We start from the raw sequence: 17878 nt of genomic DNA, 5'->3' as shown, positions 1-17878 counted from the left end.
ATATATATATATATATATATATTATATATATATATATATATATATATATACATACATACACACACGTGTGCATGCTTACGCACATACACACACGTGTGTATGTATGTGCGTAAGCATGCACAGGCATACAGAAACACAGTATATGTATATGTGCATGTATATATGTAAGTTTGTGTTCGCATGTATATAAGCATGTATGTATGTATGTATGTATGCATGTATTCACATATATATACACATATAGACATATACATTTCTGTGTTTGTGCGTGTGTTTCTTTAGATGCGTGCGTGCATACGTTCAATATAGCGTATACAAAACATGAATACATAGATATATATATATACATATGTATATATATGTATATACATGTACGTTTGTGTTATATATACATATTATGAATGTATGTTTGCAAAGCAATACAAGTTAAGGGAAACGTCGAAATTTGTCGTATGTTTTTTGGAAGGCAACAGCTAAGATTATTTTGAATAAAACCACTAAAAATATCTACGGTTGATACTTTGAAAAGGCAAATAATATACCGAAGGACACAAAAATATAGAATTTCAAATAGCGAAATCTTGCATTTCTCGATACAATTGATACGAGAGCTGGTTTATACTGTTGCTGTTAGAATATAGATTATCTCTGTATTAAATATGAAATGATCTTATGAAACTAAATTGAAAACGAAACCTCAAGCGCTAAAGATATGTCAGCGACTTATCAGCGAGGAAAATAGGATTAGCCCTATCAAAACATCTTTGCGAGATATTGTCGGTTATGTTTATTTTTGTTGGTGCCAGTGAGTTTGGAAGAGTGTTAGTTGTAAGTGTACATGTATGTGTGTGGGGGCATGTGTGTGTGTGTGTGTGTGTGTGTGTACATGAGGGGGGAGGGCATGTGCGTCGATGAATATAATTACGTGTATATGTATTTAAACACATATATATGCACAGAGAAAGTTATATGCACACACATATATATATATACATATTTATCTATATCTGTTAAAATATACATGCATCCAAATATACGCATACACATATATATGTAAATAGGCATGCACGTATATATATATGTATATATATATATATATATATATATACATAGATATACATATATATACATATATATGTGTGTATATATGTATATATATATATGTATGTATATATGCATACGCTTACATACATGTATATAACACACACAAGCATATATACATATTCATGTATACGTCTGTATATATATGTATGCATAGAGGTTTGTATCACACATACATATGCAGACACATCCATGTGTATACGTGTGTGTTTATGTGTGTGTATGTGTGTGTCTGTATGCATGCATCCATGCACATGTGTGTGCATGAGCGTGCGTGCATATCTACAGAAACGTACGCTCTCAGTGTCGGATCTGTTACGCTGTCTGTCACTGTGCTATGAATGCATACGTATGCATGTTCCTACGCTACCAGGCCAGCATATATTTATATATGTGCGAGTATGTGTGCGTGTGTGTGATGTATATGCATTCCAATATATGCATATCAACACATGCATACATACATATAGGTATATATACACAACATAAGTATGTGTGAGTACATATATATATATATATATATATATAATATACGTACATACATGTATGCATACACGCATACATATAGACAGTCAGGCTCACCTACCTAGTTACATGTGTAAATAGATAGATAGATAGATAGATAGATAGAAAGAGAGATAGATAGATAGATAGATAGATAGATAGAAAGAGATAGATAGATAGATAGATAGATAGATAGATAGATAGATAGATAGATAGATAGATATTCAGGCAGACAGACGAACAGACGGTCTGTCAGACATACAGCCACACATAGACATATACATATATACTTACATAGCCATACACACATACATCTATATATGCGCGTGTGTGCATGTGTGTAAATGTGTGTTTATATAGGTATACATTTATATACTTATGAATGAATAGGGGCATGAAAACATCTATTTACATACGTTTGTGCGTGTGTGTGTATGTATGTATATGTATGTAAATTTGTTCTATGTATATATTCGACAGAAATGCCATATCTGATATTTTCTTTAGATTCTCTCCCAGTGTTGCTTATTTTTTGGTGAATTAATTTTTTAAATTTACTTTTCAAACATTGACTGAAGCCACAGGTACACACATACGCATGTGTGTGTATATATATATATTCATGTGTGTGTGCATATCGCATGGCTCAGTGGTTAGAGCGTCGAGCTTACGATCGTGAGGTTGTGAGCTCGAATCCCGGACCGGGCTGCGTGTTGTGTTCTTGAGCAAGACACTTTATTTCACGTTGCTCCAGTTCACTCAGCTGTAGAAATGAGTTGCGACGTCACAGGTGCCAAGCTGTATCGACCTTTGTCTTTCCCTTGGATAACACTGGTGGCGTGGAGAGGGGAGGCCGGTATGCATGGGCGACTACTGGTCTTCCATAAAACAACCTTGCCCAGACTTGTGCCTCAGAGGGTAACTCTCTAGGTGCAAACCCATGGTCACTCATGACCGAAGGGGGTCTTTTATATACACACACACACACACGTAAACATTTAAATGCATGTATACATATATATATGTGTATGTGTGTGTGTGTGTGTGTGTGTGTGTGTCTGTGTGTGTCTGTGTGTGTGTGTGTTTGTATCGTTGCTACTATGCAAAATTTAGTGATTCCAAAACGTTGCTTTTCAGAAAACGAAAAAATAGTTTTACGATTCCATAGTAAAACTGTTGTACTACATATTGACAATTTTTTTAGGTTAGTATCTGAAGCAGCTGGAGATACGACAGTTTGACCAAAAGAACCACGGCTATCGCAAGCAAAATTAAATATTGAAGAAAACGCATTTGTACAAATTTGGACATACGACAGTTTAACATAATAGCAACGATATATATACATATATATAAGAAAAATAAGACAAAGCAGAAAATACTGATATATATATATATATATATATATATATATATATGGACATACATACATACAGATAGACAGACAGATAGATATAGATACATATGTATATACTCACACATACACACACACACATATATATATAAACGTACATATATATCCACATAACTATATTTATATTCACACACTTATACATATATATGTAGATATATATACACATATACATACAAGGGGTACCCAAAAGTGACCGGAAACGTTCTCTGTGGGACAATCCCATTGTAGTTCGGGTTTCCGTCTCTATAGCCACTTTATGCAACCCCCAGGCATCAGTTTGCCGTCCGGCGGCGTTGTGTAGAGCCATGTGGTGCGTCTTTGTTTTGTAGTTATTTTCCCCTCTTCGTCGATTTTTGCGATAGCTGAAACGAAGGAACAACATGCTTGCGTGATATTCTGTTTTCTGCTGGGAAAAACGGCGGCCGAAGCAGTTGTCATACTTCAAACAGCTCACAAGGATACTTCCCTGAGCAAAACACAAGTTCAAAGTGTTTCTCCGCGCTTTTTAAATGGTCACTTGTCGCTTGAAAACCTATTTCTTTACTACCCACAAGGGGCTAAACACAGAGGGGACAAACAAGGACAGACAAACGGATTAAGTCGATTATATCGACCCCAGTGAGTACCTGGTACTTAATTTATCGACCCCGAAAGGATGAAAGGCAAAGTCGACCTCGGTGGAATTTAAACTCAGAACGTAGCGGCAGACGAAATACCGCGAAGCATTTCGCCCGGCGTGCTAATGATTCTGCCAGCTCGCCACCGAACCAGGTTCGGGTTGACCGTCGACCTCACGAAAAAATGAAAACATCATGAAAATCCATATAACTGATCTTGGAGGACCGTCACTTAACAATTGACGAACTTGATGATATGATCGGTGTACCCCGGAGCCCGTGGCAACGAATTCTGAGCGAGGAATTGTGAATGGAAAGAATTACAGCAGAAGTTGTGCTTCGCTTGCTCACAGAAAATCATAAGCAGTGACGACTGAATGCGCGTCGTGAACTGAAAGAACATTTGGAAGTTAATCTGGACCATATTCGGAAGGTCATCACTGGTCATTACTGGTGGCGAAAGCTGGTGCTAAGGAATTTGCAGATGTGGAAGAGGGGAAGATAAAAACGACGGAGGCGTTAAAAAGCATCACTTCGCAAGAGTTCCAGCACTGCTTCGAACAGTAGAAAACTAATCTGGGCCGATGCATTGCTTCAAATGGAGAACATATTGAAGGCGATAAAAATGTATCTAGATAGATAGATAGATAGATAGATAGATAGATAGATAGATAGATAGATAGATAGATAGATAGATAGAGTCGCCATGATAGATCGTTAGCCACTACACGCATTTTTTCTCTCCTTGTTTCTTTCCTTGTTTTTTTCTGTGTAATTTTCTGTAGAAGAACGTAGGCTCAAAACGTAAAAGACTTTTTCAATTCCTGAGCGTTATACTAATACATCTGTTTGTTTGTACACCACCTGTCTTCGTCTTTTGTTTTTTCGTAAACTCTCCCTGTAACCGCGTGTGTTCCGTTGGCGATTTTTTTTCCTCCGTCTTCTCTTCTCTGGATCTGTCCTTCTCCTATGTTTCTGACGAAGAGCTCCGCTCGAAACGTTAAACCCTCCTTCTTTCCTTCTTTCCTGAGCGTCCAATAATACTATATTTGTTCCACGTCCTCGCGTTGTTGTATTTTTTGTGCTTTCATGTTTGGATTAACTATGTATATATATATACATATAAGAGTGATGACCACTAAGTGGACATCTTAGTGGTCATCCCTCTTATATGTATGTAATATAATGTTTCTGAATCTTCAGATTTTTAAATATGTTAGACCACGGGTTTTAAATTGATATTAATCAAATTAATATTCAATTTTTCACCCCTATCTTTATATATATATATATATATATATACTATAAAGGACCGTGGGTAAGGACAAATAATGCGAAATAAATGAAAGGTAAAACGCAAGAAAAAAATATATGAATTAATGCATTTATTTCGCATTGTTCTGACCTTGCCCACGATCATTTATACAATTTATTTTACACAATGCTTCATAGTAATTATTCCCGACAGCGTGTCTACCGTTGGCGATTTTTTTCCTCCGTCTTCCCTTCCTTGGATCTTTCCTTTTCCTATGTTTCTGACGAAGAGCTCCGCTGGAAACGTTAAATCCTCCTTCTTTCCTTCCTTTCCTGAGCGTCCAATAACACTATACTTGTTCCACGTCCTCGCGTTGTTATTTTCTCTTTGTGTTTTCATATTTGGATTAACTATATATATATATATATATATATATATATATCTATATATATATATATATATATATATATATACATACAACATGTATTGACAGCACCACATTCGTTCGATATTAAGCCTCCATCGAGGTCCACTATTAAAAGCAAGTTATTTCACAAATATGCTAGTACCCTCTTCAACCTAACTTGACTAAATTCCTTAGATAAGAACGTGCAGCCTTCCTTAAAATACTGCCTTCAAAATTTCTCCATTTCACGGATCTTGTTCATACCTAGAATATTCTTACCGCTCACAAAAGCTCTCAAGAATCAGATCTCAACAACAGCACAACTGAGTACACTATTTATATCTTTCATTCAAATAAAATCTCTTTAATAATTCAATTTTCCATTGTTGAAATAGTAAATAAATTATTACGCTTCAAACTGTCTCATTCCAGTTGTACCAATTATAAATAGACTGTTAGACGCATTTCTTAACTACCAAGATATTTCTTTATTTCCACATCTCGATCAATATAATTCCTTAGCTTTTCATTTCACCTTTCTCAGTTCCTAATGCTATCTCGATAATTAATATGTTATTTTTGCTAAATAGTTTGGTGACAAGCTTATTATGTGCTATCTAACAGTCTGTCTGTATGTTTAAAGTTCAATGGCATTTTAAATTTACTACGACTGTCTACATGCTGAAATTCCATATTTTTACTATTATTATTATTATTATTATTATTATTATTATTATTATATTGAAGTGAACATTTGATCATTTGAAATGATCGTGTTAGCCACGCTGTGATCTTCTGATTAGTCGCAATGATCTTAATAAATATGAAACGACCTTAGGAAAATAAACTGTGAACGAAATTAAGCGAAACATATATGCTAATATGGCGGAAACAGGCTATGAAAGGAATAGTTGACAGGTTAAATTCCATCGATCTCCAACAGCAACCTTATATCAAAGATAATATTTAATGAGCAATTAATTTAGAAGAATCATGGCCTGGAAGTGATTATTCTCTTAATAAAATATCGAGGAGACTTACACCCACAACTATCTACGTCTTTCTATCCACAACGCGTAACAACATATACAAGCTAAAATCATTCCACGTCTTTATTTTTCGTTCCATCAAGTATATATTGTAAAATAATGACGACAGAGGCGACAGCCGAGCCGCTAACGAATTGAGTTAATTACATCCCTGGCTCCAGAAAGCGTTAGCCTTTGTTGTTGGTTCTGTATTAGATTATCCAAAGCCACTGACTTCTAAATAATACATTCCTTAGCTACGAGATGCCTTTCACACAATATATTATTACAATAGCTGTTTCCATTGCTACTAATTCGACAATCTTTTAATTTTCATACAGCAGATATTTTTATCAAAATTGTCCAAGATGTTCAAACTAGATACGTTTTGTCGCGTAACTAAATTCCTCGTTGACTTAACCATAGAATATAGATTATGCTCACGTGACGACACAAAAGATTACAATTCAATGATTTATGAAATTTCACACACACACACTTAAGTACATATATATGTATGTATGTATGTATGTATGTTTGTATGTATGTATGTTTGTATGTATGTATGTATGTATGTATGTATTTTGTATGTATGTATGTATGTTTGTATGTATGTATGTATGTATGTATGTATGTATTGTATGTATGTATGTATGTATGTATGTATGTTGTGTATGTATGTATGTATGTATGTATGTTTGTATGTTTGTATGTATGTAAGTATGTATGTATGTATGTATGTTTGTATGTATGTATGTATGTATGTATATAAGTATGTACGTATGTATGTATGTATGTATGTATGTATGTATGTATGTATGTATGTATGTAGTATGTGCATAAGTATGTAAGTATGTATGCATGTATGTATGTATGTTTGTATGTATGCAAGTATGTATGTATGTATGTAAGTTTGTTTGTATGTATGTATGTATGTATGTAATTATGTATGTATATATACAGTCGAAATTGGATCAATATGGACGAAAGTGAATAATGGATAAAATTGTGTTATGCATTTTACATTATTACAGTTACTTGTTTAGCGCGCTGGACAAAATGCTTAGCGGTATTTCATCTGACGTTACGTTCTGAGTTCAAATTCCGCCGAGGTCGACTTTGCCTTTAATCCTTTCTGGGTCGATAAAAAAAGTACCATTTATGCACTGGGGTCGATGTAATCGACTTAATCCGTTTGTCTCTCCTTGCTTGTCCCCTCTGTGTTTAGCCTCTTGTAGGTAGTAAAGAAATAAGTATTTCGTCTACCGCAACGTTCTGAGTTCAAATTCTGCCGAGGTCGACTTTGCCTTTCATCCTTTCGGGGTCGATTAAATAAGTACCAGTTACGTACTGGGGCCGATGTAATCGATTAGTCCCCTCCCGCCAAACCTCAGGCCTTGTGCCTATAATAGAAAGGATTATTAATGGGTTGTCCGGAAAGTTCGTGCCGATTTATAGTAGCTTACCTTTCGACTTATTTTAGAACATGGTTGAGTCCATAAAATAGGATTTGACTACACCTCCATTTAGAGCACTGTTTAAGCTATCTTTTCGGGGAACAAGATTTATATGCCTATTACCTGTGTTAATTTTGTAACCCTTTAAAATGGAAGATAAGAAAGTTCATTTTCGGCACTTGAAGCTTTGGGAACCAGACAAAAATTGCTGCAGCTCGGCTGCGATGTGTTACCCCATCCTCTATATTCACCAAATATTGCTCCTTCGGATTTCCCCTTATTCAGGTCTCTACAGAATAGTCTTAATGGTAAAAATTTATATTCCTAGAATAACATAAAAAGACAACTTGATGATTTTTTTGCCATGAAACCCCCTCAGTTCTGGGAAGAGGGTATTTTCAAGTTAAAGGAAAGATGGATACGTATTGTGCAACAAAATTGCTCATATATGGTTGATTAAAAATGTAATGGCAAGTATTTATTGACCTTTTTCTTTCCTTTAAAAATCGGCATGAACTTTCCGGACAACCCAATACAATTACAAGTAGTAGTAGTAGTAGTAGTAGTAGTAGTAGTAGTAGTAGTAGTAGTAAGGTCGTGTGCAGACGGAATCTTTAGGGTATCGGACAAAATTGTTTAGCGGCATTTCTTGCGAATTGTTTTGAGTTCAAATTTTGCTGAGGTCGATTGTGCAATCTACCCTTTCGGGATCGATGAAATAGGCACCGTTTGAGTTCTGGTGTGCTTGTAAGCGACTTTCCCGCTTCTCCCAAAATTGCTGGTTTTATAGCAAAATCGGAAAGAACCATTAATACGAGTTGCAATACCGTTGTGCCTTGCTCCAATCCACGTTTGGCCAGACGGGAGTGTTCGCTTTTCTGCTTCTTGTGGAAAGGACACGGTCCACTGGTTAAGTGCTCCATCCTTTGCAAGCGCCTTCTGGAAAGCAGCCCCTGAATGATATAGTTGCTGATGTGGAGACATTCGTGTACCACGCTCTTTGTATGCTATTTTCAACTGTTTTTTTTTTTTTCCTTTCCTTCGTCCTGTTCGTTTATATTGAGTTCGCAAAAAAGTAAATTGCTTTTCGCAAAGTGTTATGATTTTTTTAATGACTTTTGTCAATGTTATGATTTTTTTCCTTCCCACATGTGATCACCGTTACTTTCAGCTTACTTTAGAAGCAAATTGCGCGTAATTTTATTTACAGCTATAAGTTCAGTGTGAATATTAACATGAAGTGCATAAACGAGCATTATCGCCATATTTTGCTGATTTATTTCTGCTGCTGAGGGTCAGATATTGATATGTGAAGTTTATTGTGTTACTTGCTTGACAGAACGCACATGTCAGAAATGCTTTTAAAAATTCCGTCGTGGAGATGTTTCACTCAAAGATGACCAGTGTCCTGGTTGAACTACTGAAGTTGATGATGCCCGAATCAAAGCCATAATTGAATCTGATTGTCATATGACTGTCCGAGAGATTGCAGAGAAGTTAAATGTATTACACACAAATGTATTACACAAAAGGCGGCGGGCTGGCAGAAACGTTAGCACGCCGGGCGAAATGCTTAGCAGTATTTCGTCTGCCTCTACGTTCTGAGTTCAAATTCCGTCGAGGTCGACTTTACCTGTCATCCTTTCGGGGTCGATTAAATAAGTACCAGTTACGCACTGGGGTCGATGTAATCGATTTAATCCGTTTGTCTGTCCTTGATTGTCCTCTCTGTGTTTAGCCCCTTGTGGGTAGTAAAGAAATAGTATTACACACAATTGAAAATTACTCAAAATGTCTTGGACTCGTTAAGAAGCTGGATTTGTGGGTGCCAGATAAGTTGAAAGAAATTCACTTAACACAACGAATCAATATTTGCGATAGGTCTCTCAAACACAATGAAATCGACCTAATTTTGAAACGAATCATCACTGGTAATGAAATATGGATTGTTTAGAATAACACTAATAGAAAACGATTATGGTTTAACCGTAAAGAACCAGTACAAGCCACGTCGAAAGCTGAATTGCATTAAAAATAGGGTCATGCTATCAATTTGGTGGGATTACAAAGGTGTTGTGTATTCTGAGCTGCTTCCAAGGAACCAAACAATCAATTCAGATGTTTACTATCAACAACTAATGAAACTGGAAGAAGCAAGCAAAGAAAAAAACGGCCTGAATTGGCAAATTGTAAAGGAATCGTGTTCCACCATGACAACGCTAGACCACACATGATGAAAAATTATTGGGGGTCGTTTGGTAAGTGATGTCGCATCCACCATATAGCCCTTCCCTTGAACCATCAGATTATCATTTATTTCGAAGTTTGCAAAATTCTTTGTATGGTAAAACTTTCAGCAATGATAACGACCCGAAGTCGCACGTGCTTCAGTTTTTGGCTGATAAGGACCAGGAATTCTATGAGTGCAGAATCATGAAGTTGCCAGAAAGATGGCAAAAGGTCAGCAAACAAAATAGAAAATACAGAATTGATTAAAGTTAATTCTTCGAAGGAAAAATATGACTTATTTCACACTAAAACACCGAAATTACTTTCTTGCCAACCCAATATAATCCTCAACACAAATTTTAAACTTCTTGAACACCAAGTACATATAACCAGAAAGTTTTTCACTCATTGTGTCAGAACGCAAGTGATCATATCAGACATTTAATTAATAACGAAACTTGAGTTTAGAAATAATATAACATATGTTGGTGTTTTTAATTCGATATTTATATAGATTAATATCATTTTTCAAGTGTTTCATAGTTAAAGCTATACTCATTTAATTATACTGAGCGTACTTATTTTAAACTTTTATTGAGCTTGCTACTAAAACGCTAAGCCCAAAAGAAATATTTTTGGCTTGATCACGTGCTAGATATTTTTATTATTGCAACCAATATATTGTTACTATCTGTATATCTAAATATATATGCAATGAGTGTGACTGCGTGATTTCGTGGCTGAGTATATGCGCCTTTGTATTTCTGTGTATGAGTTAGCGTACGACATGAAATATGAGGATATATTTGCTTGTATATATGTATGTGCATATGTGTGTATAAGCGTAGATAAACACACACACACACACACACACACACACACACACACACACACACACACACACACACACACACACACACACACACACACACACACTCATATATATACATAATGCTGTACATACTATGTGAAATGCTTGTGTGCATCGGCGGAATGTATATAAGTAATTGTTGATGTTAAATTAAACGCGGTCTCAGTATGAAAATATTCTTCCAGTCGTATGATTACGGATAACATTTATCCATATTTATGAATGCAAAAAACCACACATACCCACAATAGCAACCATACATGCATGCATACATATATACATACAATCACACATACATACACACATACATGTATGTGTCTATATATATATATATATATATATATATATATATATTATATATATATATATGTACACATCTATATATGTATACATATGTAAATATATATGTGTATGTATATATATATAATATATATATATATATATATATATATATATATATATTATATTATATATATATATATATATATATATATATATGTATATATATATATATGTATATATATATATATATATATATAAAATACGTATATATAAACAGATAAGAACACATATAAATATACGATATATTATACTGATTTATATATATGCGTGTATATGTATATATATATTATATATATATATATATATATATCTGTGTGTGTGTTTGTTTGTAAAACATGCATACATGTGTGTGTATGGATGTGCGTATATGTATGCGTGTGAATGTGTGTGTGTTTTTGTATGTGTATGTGTATGGGTGTGTGTGTAGTATGTATGTCTGGCTGCCGAATCGAACATGCATGTACGATATACAGCATAACATGTCCACATTGGCAGAATGTGACAGAGAACTGGTCGAATATGCTTGCTGGAATCAGAAGCCATCTGGACATCCTCAGCTTATCACATGATATATGAGGAGAAAAAACCTACTGCTTTCACCTTCCGCTACAGATTTCACCATGATAAATGCTATTTCAACAGGCTGCACATTGTTATATCCTTATTAGTAGAACTATGTGTTATCAATGACAAAATGATATTATACTGACATAAATAAGAGAGAGAAAATTTGCTTACTAAGTCTGTTGTCATTCTTACGGCAGAAACGGTTAATGTGACCTTCATATTTTTTTCCGCACTTTACTTCCCGAGATCAAATCTTAGTAACGACAATTTTACTTTTAATTCTTCCAGTACCAAATATGTACTGGTGTCTATATTATTTGTTGCACCGCCGCCCTCCTTCACTCGGCCAGACAAGGCAGTTTTTCTTTGCCTGATGTCTGTGGCGAAAGGTGGACAAGGCTGAAAGGCATGAGGACAGATACATTCCTCTTTGGTAGAGCTCTCATTGACTTCTTCGAGTTTCACTTGAAAACGAAAATGAGAGTGGAGAGGGAAGTGCTGTCCTCGAGTGCGTTTATTAAAAGGTGGAAATGGCAAGAGTGGATGGTAACACTCGAAGTGAAGACCTGTGAGTCGGAGAGAAATTATTGGAGAGGCCAATTACTCGTGAGGTTTCGGGTAAATCTCTGACGGTGGGGTTCCATAATTATCCCTAGAGGCGCTCCTGTATCAGGAGGACCACATCTCTATCAACCTCCTCCCCACCCATCCCAATTTTTCTTTGTACCTCTGTATGCTGTGGATATGTCTCGTCTTTCCTAGTCGCCCTCGTGGCAAATAAATGAAATCATTATTTATTATTATTATTATTATTATTATTATTATTAGTAGTAGTAGTAGTAGTAGTAGTAGTAGTAGTAGTAGTAGTAGTACCGCTTTTGCTCCAGCAGATGCTATACCGACGCTATACCAAAAGAGCAAGCCATATCCAATGGCCAAAAGACCTTCGGGTCATTCCTTCTCCTTCGACTATCTAACACCCTCTTTAGAATCCTTAATGCTCCCAACATGGCTATCATTATTATTATTATCATTATAATTGCCGAATTTGCTTTTCCTCCTTTCGAGGTCGATAAATTAAGTACCAGTTACCCACTGAATCCCTTTGTCTGTCCTTGTTTGTCCCCTCTATGTTTAGCTTCTTGTGGGCAATAAAGAAATGAATTATTATTATTATTATCATTATTGTTTTCTTATTGTTATTGTCGCTGCTGCTGTTGTTCTTAATATTTAGGTGGTTAGCTGGAAAAATCGTTTGTATTCCAGGCGTCCGTCCCTATGTTCTGAGTTCAATTTCCACCGATGTCGACTTTGCATTTCATCCTTTCAGGGGTCGATGAAATAAGCACCAGTTATGTACAGGAACCGATGAAATCTACTTGTTCCCTCCTCAATCTCAGGCCTTGTGCCTATACTAGAAAGGATTATTATTATTATTATTATTATTATTATTATTATTATTATTATCATTATTATCATTATCATTATTATTATTATTATTATATATTTTGCTGGGCATGAAGGAAAGTGTCAATTGTCCACAGCCAGCTGATTTCTGGTCATGCTTCAAGAACCCTGCGAAAAATTCTTGCAGTTGCAAACAATGCTGATTTTTGTAGGTGTTTTACCTACACACTTGCAGCCATTTGCTTCATTCAGTTGAGTGCTGATACTTCCAAGGGCACCAATTACTATTGCTATCATTTCTACTCTTCTCATTGACAACAACCTTTATATTTCCCACTTCAAATCATCATAGCTGTTTATTTTTTCTTCTTCTTTCACATTGACTTTGTTGTCACTGGGGCATACCATGTCGATTATCGTACATGTTCTTCCTTTTTTTATTGACCACCACATCAATGTCCGGTTCCCGATGCCTGGTCAAGGGATCGTGCTGGATCATTGTGTGCCACAGGATTTTGTAATTCTCATTCTCATTCTGGGGTTTGTTTAAACCACATCTTTGCTTTTTGTAGGCCGTGAAAAGCAAAGTCGACCTCGGCGGAATTTGAAGTCAGAACGTAACGGCAGACGAAATACCTATTTCTTTACTACCCACAAGGGGCTAAACACAGAGGGGACAAACAAGGACAGACAAACGGATTAAGTCGATTACATCGACCCCAGTGCGTAACTGGTGCTTATTTAATCGACCCCAAAAGGATGAAAGTCAAAGTCGACCTCTGCGGAACTTGAACCCAGAACGTGACGGCAGACGAAATACGGCTACGCATTTCGCCCGCGTGCTAACAATTCTGCCAGCTCGCCGTATATATATATGCACACAGATAGAGAAAGAGAGAGAGACAACAGACAGACAGAGACAGACAGACAGAATATGAAAGAGATAACATGCAAATTTTTATTTACTTCATATGCCAACTGATATACTGAAGTGCCTGACAGTTTCTTGCAAATTTCTTACCAAAATATAAAAAAATTCATTGCTGTGTAAGGAATCCTTATATAACGAAAATAAAATTGAAGAACGGTGAGGATACGGACGTTAGTCACGTCGTTTGAGTAAAAAATTGTTTAACTTCTTTTCTGAAGTACAATATGGAAATGGCTTGGAATATCTATGCATAGTAATTTCACCTATGTACATACACACATACTAATACAAACACACGCGCACACACACTATCATACACACATGCACATTCACACACGCATACATATACACACACAAGTATAGAAACTCATACATGCACGTGAGCGTAACTACTAACACGCATGCGCATATATGTGGATGCATATACATATGTATTTATGCATTCATACACATATACAAAACCACACATACAGATACATATACAAATATATACATATATATATATATATATAAGGGTAAAGAGTAAAGACCCCTTTCGGTCAAGAATAACCTTGGGATTGAACCTAGAAAGTTACCCTCCGAAGAACATGTCCGGGCAAGGTTGTTTATGAAAGACCAGCAGTCGCCCATGCATGCCAGTCTCTTATCTTCACGCTACCTATTTTATCCAAGGGAAAGGCAGAGGCCGATACAGCCTGGTACCAGGAATCGAACTCCCTACCTCATAATTGTGAGCCCGACGCTCTAACCACTGAGCCATGCGCCTTCATGTATATATGCGTGTGTGTGTGTATGTGTGTATGTGTTTGTGCGTGTGTATGAATCTATGTATATATATATATATATATATATATATATATATAATACAAAATAGGACAAGAACGCAAAACATCCGGACAACTAGGTGATACAAAAAGGGACAACAAAACATCCAGATAGACGATACAAAAAAACAAGGACCAGTCATTCGAAGCCCTTTATCCTCAGTCAAGAACTGGATCATCCTCGCAATTTCGGCTGATTAATCTTGAGATTGCTCCAATCTGGCCAGCCCCAAGGAAAAACTAAGCTAAGAGCATTAGATTCTTGGAAATAAAGTATCGAATGTATCCGAAAACAAAGACGGAAAAACAGACGATGTTACACGAATATAAATACAAAAATACAATAAAAATAATAATAATAAAATAGCAGGACATAACAACAGGCGTCTTTCGACTGGGGATGAATTGAATTCAGCTGGCGTGTGTGGAAATGAAGCCTTACGGCAGAGATACAAAACTTTTCACGAACACAGGGAAGAATATCGATGTAGCAGTGACCGCAGTCAGATGCAAAAAGAGGATTAGCCTGGTTGGGACATTGAACAACTGGTTCAGTTGCAAGCGCCTGACAGCAAATGAAATCACTGCACAAGTAAATGAAGCCGGTGTAGCTAACGTGTCTTCTACAACCGTGTGGAGAAAACTTATTGCTGCCAGTCTAATTGGCCGTTGTACTGCTAGAAAACCACTGATTCGATTCTTATGGGCCAGAAAACACCAAACCTGGACTGTTAATTGCTGGAAACGAGTCCTCCGGACTGATGAATCAAAGTTTGAATTCCTCGGATCCCAGCGTAGAGTTTATGTGAGGCGAAGAATTACTGAACTGATGACTATTGATCTATAGTTTCATCGGTAAAGCATGATTGGGGAAGTGCGATGATTTGAGGGTATTTTGCAGGCAATAATGTTCTCGTCTGAGAAAATCCAGAGCATGTTTGGTTGGGTTGGAGGGGATGCTTGAGGTTGTTCAAAAGCTTAGTAGCGCGGTCTTTTCTCTTGTCCTTGATGGCTTGGGTAAAAGTTGGCCCTTTCTCATCTTGTAAGAGGAATCATCGGGTAACGGGAATATTGAACGAAAACGGGTATCACTCTATCTTCCAGTGCCGTGCCATTCCATCTGGAATGAGGTTGATCGGTGATAATTTCATGCTGATGCAAGATAACAATCCTAAACATATTTCTAAGCTTGCAAAAACTATTTACAGAAAAACATGGATGAAAAAAGAATGCTCAGCCCAATCACCCAATTACATTCCTATCGAAATTGTGTGGGATGAATTGGATCATGGAGTCAAAAGGTGACAACCAAGTAGTGCAGAAACCATGTGGGCACTCTTAGAAGAGGGGCGGCAAAATGTTACCAGCGAATATTTGCATTCATTGGTTGACAGAATGCCCAGAGTAAGTTTGGTAGGGATCAAGGACAAGGGCAGATATTTCGATGAGTCTAAAATTTACAGTTTTTCTCTCATTTTTCAGTTTTGTAAAGTTGCGAATTACTTATGTCCTCCAATGAATGTAGCTATGCATAAATAAGATATTTCACCAAAATCTCTGTTGCTTCAATTTTGTATATGTTTTCTTTTCAAAATAAGTTTAGGTGATCTTAAAGTTATGTTTGTGTGTATTTGTGTGTTGGTTTGTTCCTCACCATCGATTCACACCGATGTTGGTGTGTTTGCTTCCCCGTAATTAGCGGTTCAGCAAAAGAGACCGAGAGAGTAAGAACTAGGCTTACAAAGAACAAGTCCTGGGGGTCGATTTGTTCGACAAAAGGCGGTGCTCCAGTACGGCCGCAGTCAAATGACTGAAACAAAAGTAGAAGATTAGAAGAATAAAAGAATATATATATGTGTGCATGTGTGTGTGTGTGTGTATGTATGTATGTATGCATGTATGTATGTATGTATGTATGTATGTATGTATGTATGTATGTATGTATGTATGTATGTATGTATGTATGTATGTATAGATAAGTGTCGAACGATCAAAGCTTCCGACATCAACAAACACCGGTTAAGCACTGAACTCGAACAGAGAATCAAAAGAAAGTAAGGAAAAACACGAAATAATGACACCAGTGGAAGATATTCATATATATATATATATATATCTCGAGTTTGCGCAAAAACATGTATGTATGTACTTGTGTATATTCGCACATATTCATGTGTGTCAGAGAACGCATGTGGCACACCCCCGTACACACGCTGCTCTTTACATTTATGCACACGCAGATAAGCGTAGATACAAAATTACAAGCATATATATTCCTTCATCTTGTATATACAAATTTACATGAATTTACATACGGATACGCATACAGCTGAGCAAAGACATCCACACAAACGAACGCGTATGATACGCTCATATCCATAAGTTTGCATAGACAAGTATAGAGCGCCTACCTGCATACAGGGAAAAACTAACGAATTCGCTATTTTAGATGGGGATTGGTAGCGGAGAGGTTTTATTTTCAGAGCTATGGGTTGATTCGGAGAGAGAAAAAATTAATTAAATATAATAGAATCATAAAATAGAATCAGTAGTAAAGAAGTGTATCTATAAGTCTACCTGCTTATTGACAGAAATGCATATATAAATATTCAACACCTTTGGAATATATATATATATATATATATATATAGATAGATATCTATAGATATAGATATAGATATATATATAATATATAATAAATATATATAAATACACAGATACATACATACATATATATACATACATACATACATACATACATACATACATGTACTTAGATGTAAATAATGACAGATAGACACATGATAGAAATACATACATGCATACACATACATATATGAGGGTGGATGGGTGTGTTGTATTTATTTGCATGTGCGTGTGCGTGTGCGTGTGTACATGTGTGTGTGTGCGTGTGTGTGTCTCTCT

This window comes from Octopus sinensis, linkage group LG6 (genome assembly GCF_006345805.1).
Source record: "Octopus sinensis linkage group LG6, ASM634580v1, whole genome shotgun sequence".
NCBI lineage: Eukaryota > Metazoa > Mollusca > Cephalopoda > Octopoda > Octopodidae > Octopus > Octopus sinensis.
This window is presented reverse-complemented; position numbering follows the sequence as displayed.